General features: G+C 57.5%; 1 long non-coding RNA gene across 7 annotated transcripts in view; it reads right to left on the minus strand.

Annotated features, from left to right (window-relative positions):
- Nucleotides 1–2,724: 2,724 nt before the first annotated feature.
- The window catches only part of LOC103886501, a 30,904-nt gene continuing 28,622 nt past the window's right edge, over nucleotides 2,725–5,006 (minus strand). For all 7 annotated transcript variants that reach the window (XR_004184769.1, XR_004184768.1, XR_004184767.1 and 4 more), the window contains one exon: nucleotides 2,725–3,240. This is a non-coding gene — a long non-coding RNA (uncharacterized LOC103886501). The remainder of the gene's footprint in view (nucleotides 3,241–5,006) is intronic.

The raw sequence follows: 5,006 nt of genomic DNA on the forward strand, positions 1-5,006 counted from the left end.
CTGGATGTGAGTGAGAAATCCCCCATCTGTGGGAAGAGAGGCCTCATCACTGGGGGAGAGGTGGGGTCAGCTTCAGTAGTGACTGGGACAGAGAGAGAGTCCTGAGGCTGTGTGACATCAGACAAAGTGACCCAGGGACAGCTGCACAGGTGTCAGTTGCTTTGATCTTAGAAAGAACCAGAAGAAAGCTATGCTTCAAAGAGAACTGGGTCCACTCTGACTGCAAGCCTTTCTTCTAGCCCAGGTCCTGATACAGCACTCACCCACCACCAACGTTCAGGGCTCCTTGCCGTCCCTACCAGCACATGCTTCTGTTGCCCAACTCCCTTGACTTTTTCCTACCCCATCCAGGGTCCCTGACCTTGGCTCAGGCTCACAGAATGCGCCCGTTCCTCAAATGCATGTCAGTGTGTGTGCACGTGCACATGACGGGGCACGTGTGGTCGTTTAGAGATGTGCACATTCCTTAACCCATTGAAAGTCATGGCATGGGTTGTGGACTCGCAGGAGAGCTGCGAATTGGTGGCAAAGGGGGAAACGGTGTGGAGCTACCAGGGTGAAAGTGGCATCGGGCCACAAAGCCCTTTGCTGGGATTTTCGGTTCAAACTCAGGGAAGGCTGCTCTGTGGGGCCTGCCAGTCCTGGGATCCCCCACTGTACCCCAAGCCAGCCTGGTTCACAGTACTGGTGGTTGGCCAGTGTTCCTCAGTCCTGTGTATCCTGCCCTGTGACCCTGAGCTCATTTGCCTAAGATGCCTTGAGGATTACCAATCCCAGTGCCCTCCAATTCTCCGTCTCCGCTCCTCCCAGGCGCCTGGCTCTGTGCCGAGCTCAGGTCATGTTCCCAGCTTTGAACACAGCTCTGTGGCCCTGACTTGAATTTCTACCTCTGTACCTTCCCATCAAGTCTGTGGCCCACCCCTCTCCCTTGCAGCTCCCACAGCTCAGAAGTCAGTGGAGCAGAGTCCCCAGGAAACCAGGGTCAAGGATGGAGGCCACTGAGGAGTGAGTCTGGCTGAGGACCAGCTCGTGACCCGTGGCTCTGGGGACTAGAGTGATTTTGGCATAGGATGCTGCTCTGAGCTTCCTAAGAGCAAAAACAGGCAGTTGCTGCTTGTGGTTCTTGTTCTGTTTGGGGAACGCCATCAGGTGCTGGGGCGTACCAGGAGGGCACAGCCCCAGAGCCAGCAGTGTGTGGGGGGCTAGACCATCAGGGCAGCCAGAGTGAGGTCTGGGCTGCAGGTGCACCTTAGGATTGGTGGGAGTCCTCCCCAGCCATGGATCATTGACAGGGAGCCCCAGTTTAATGTGAACCTAACAGGCATTTTACTCTCATCCTGCGTAGGAGGTGGAGGCCAGAGACAAGAAAGCCACAGCACCAGAAAATGACAAAGGCTGGATCTTAACCCAAGTCCTCCGACTCTGAAGGCCATACCCAACAGGTCCCATTTTATTTGCTTTACTTTTTTTTTAATTGAAGAAAAAAGAAAACTAGCATTCCCCTACAGTGCCCCCCACCTGGTGGGGACATCTTGGGTTGGCAACGCCACCACTTTCCAGAGTAGAAGTGTTTGTCAGCAGGAGTTTGCTGCACCAGAGGAGCTCAGGAGAAGCTGGGGTCTCAGGTCCAGCAGGAATAGCCAGAGGTTTTGCGGCTCTGCCCAGCGGCTGAGCTCGCCCAAGGGTCTCCCTGAGGGTTCCCAGCATGAGCCAGCCACCGCCCGCCCCCGTGGGATGTGGGGGCCAGGCATGGGGCCTCTTTAGCCCTCAGTTTCCTCCCTGTCATAGGCAACTGACAGTCCCTCTGGAGCACCACTGGGGCTGCAGAGGGAGGCCGGAAATATGGTCTCCCTGACCCCCGCCCCCGCACAGCCCACCTCAGCGGAACATGGCCCCACCCGCCCCCACAGCCCTCAGCAGGAGACATGCCCCAGCCCGCGCCCGCCCAGCCCTCAGCAGGGGAGGCATGGCCCCCACCCCTTTACAGCCCTCAGCAGGGAGACATGGCCCCCACCCCGCCCCCCCACAGCCCTCAGCAGGGAGACATGGCCCCCCACCCCGCCCCCACACAGCCCTCAGCAGGACGGTGGCTGCCTGGCCGACTGCTTTTGCATTTGCAGCAGAGTGGGGGAGTGAGGCCGAGGTGGGCTCCCCCTCCCCCTGCCCAGCCAGCCCAGACACAGGCGATGGAGCTGGGAGGCTCTGGGGAAAAGTGTGAGTCACCGGCGGCCAGAGTGCGTCCTTCCCTGCTAGTGCGCTACGCGGCAGGTTTCATAGGTAATGATGTCATTTATGAGGCTCCCGCTCGGGGCTGCGTCTGAGTCAGCCTGGCTGTGTCGTGACCAAGCGGAGGCTGGCAGCACCGAGGCGTGGGCACGGGCTCTGCCCCTGGGCTCTGGCCTCTGCCCCCTCATGGGGCCCAGGCTGCCAGCCCCAGGCCTGGAATGGGCAGGCAGTGGGGCTGGGGGAGCCGTTTGAGGCCTCGGATTGATGAAGCAGCATGTCTTTTTGTTGCCCTGTCTCCTGCCTTGGAACGGGGGGCTCACATGCGGTGGAGGGGGGCCCAGGAGTGAGCCCCGACTTCAGGAGGCTGCTCCCTGCAAAGGCTTGTTGGGCGAAGGCCAGTGACATTCTGTGCGAATCCCTGCTGAAGGCAGATGGCCTCTGTTGTTAAACCTCCCGCTTAACAAACATCATCTCCGAACATACAGACACACAAACATATTTACATTTTTATAATGTGTATTTATTATTCAAATAGCTCGACAGCAAAGTGTTGGAAAACGAAGAGCAAAACTTCTGCGGTTCCTGCCCGGCCTCGCCGTCCAGCTGGGAGAAGAGCATGGTCATCTGCTCCTTCACTTAGTCCACGGCCACTGGGCGCTCGTCCCCAGCACAGCCCTCCCCATGCCGCGGCAAAGACTGTTCCTGTCCTGCTGAGGGATGTGTCCCCAGGGACTCAATCGAGATTCTGTAAGATGTGAGGGATGCAGGGGCTTCTCCACACCCCCAGGGCTCTCCTTCTTCCCCAGCGAGGTGGGGGCTGCTGAGGAGCCTACGTGAGGACCAGGTCGTGACCCGTGGCTCCGGGGACCAGAAGGTAAACAATTTTGGCACAGGATGCACCCACTAGGTCATAGGTGGATTCAGCCTTCTCTGAGAACCGGGAAGATTCTGGAGTCTTTTGAAGCAGGAAAGGAGATCGGAGGAGGAGATGGTGGCAAAGCGGGGACTGAGACTCTGGAGATAGGGGAGACGGAGAGAGAGTGTCAGAAGCAGCACTGGGTGTTTTCCTGGGGTCTCTCCACGGTGCCCCATCATTTCTGAATCACCTGTTCTGCTGACAGATTTCATCCATTTCATTTCATTGGCTGGGTCTGCAGCCCAGCCTCACAGAATGACCCCCTCTCTGCAGGCGGGTATCACCCTGCCAGCCCCTTCCCAGGACAGAAACCCTATAGACACCTGGCTGCTGGGTGACAGGCCACCCACCCCTTTCTCTTCCTTTCCTTCCAGCCTTTCCTCTCCCAACCAGCCCCCTCCCCACCCGGTCCCCCTTCTATTTTTCCTGGCTAAAACCAGCCACAGATACCACCACACCCGGAAAGAGATAAATAAATAAAAGAAAAACAACCTCAACTGTGAAAAGCAGTCCAAATCTGAATTTTTTCCGGCCTGAGTTAATTACACTTTAAATTGGCATGTTTACTGATCGGGGAATTTCAAGTTAACAGAGACAGCCCCCCCTCCCCAACTGTTTGTACAGTAAAACTCAGCAGGCTGGCGGGCTCCCCCAGGCCTTGGCAGGCCCCGCCGCTCCCCTGCCAACGAGAGAGCATAACAGAAACATCTATTTTTGAGTGTTAGAGAAAACGAAGCTCTCACAGATGGCGGGAAGCAGCATCCTGGATGGCTTCCTGCACCCAGGCTCTGTGCACCTTCTCAGCAGCCTCTGGCCCCAAGACCAGGCCTTTGGCCTCTAGGACCCTGCAAGCTAGCTCCCTTGCACAGGGGCCTGTCTGCCTATCTCATCGCCAAGGGCCAAGCCTGTTCAAGGTTCCCCACACTGTAGAACTGTTCAGTTGGCTTTGACCCCTTCTCCTTGGAGCAAGGCTGTGTGGGGTGTGGAGGGGGGCTCTGGGCAGGAATCAAGAGTCCTGGTTCATTCATTCACTCAACACACACCGATGGAGCCAGGAACTACACCAAATAAAGTGGTGGCCTTATCTCTGCCTTCTCGAGAGCTACCCTAATAGTGGGCCTGGGTCTCCCCTAGACCCCATGTACCTTGGAAAAATCCCATCCCTGCTCCAGACCCAAATAGAGGCAACCAGTAGACCTGCTGACGGATGCAAACCCAACGAATGCCTCCGGGGGCAGGCCAGGCTCCCCAGCTCACAGCCACATCTCTCCTGGCAGAAGTGGCCTGATGTGGCCACCCCCGCCCCAGGCCTTAGTTCATGCTCTGGATCAACCACAGGCTCTGCCGTGGGATGTCCACACCCTGAGGACCTGCCGGGTGCCTTCTCCAGTGCTGCCCACAAAGGGGAGATAAGGCCAACAAGCATCACAGAGCACTTGCTCTGGACTCAGTCCTGTACTAGGTACAGGGATGCCATTGTGCACAAGTCAGAAACAGCCCCGGCCCCAGCAGAGCCTGCAGTCTGGGTAGGGAGATACTTGCTGATCTAAGAATCAGAGCAATGGATATCTGACTGCAAATTGAGACTCTGTGCCTGTGAAGGATGAATCAGGGAAGGCTTCCTGGAGGAGGTGGCCTCCCAGAGCTCAGCTTGTCCTTCCTTGGGGTCCTTTCCATTCCCAGTCCCCAGCCTGGCACTCACTCCACTCAGGACCTAGAGCCTTTGGGCAGGCAGCGCAGCTGCACAGACGGGTGCTGTACCTGCTCCCCTGCATGTCGCTGGGATAACGGGAAAATGATGAATGAGGCCCCATCACGCCCTGCTTCCCAACCCGTTCCCATCCATGACAAATGGTCCCTCTAC

This window comes from Papio anubis, chromosome 7 (genome assembly GCF_008728515.1).
Source record: "Papio anubis isolate 15944 chromosome 7, Panubis1.0, whole genome shotgun sequence".
Taxonomy (NCBI): Eukaryota; Metazoa; Chordata; class Mammalia; order Primates; family Cercopithecidae; genus Papio; species Papio anubis.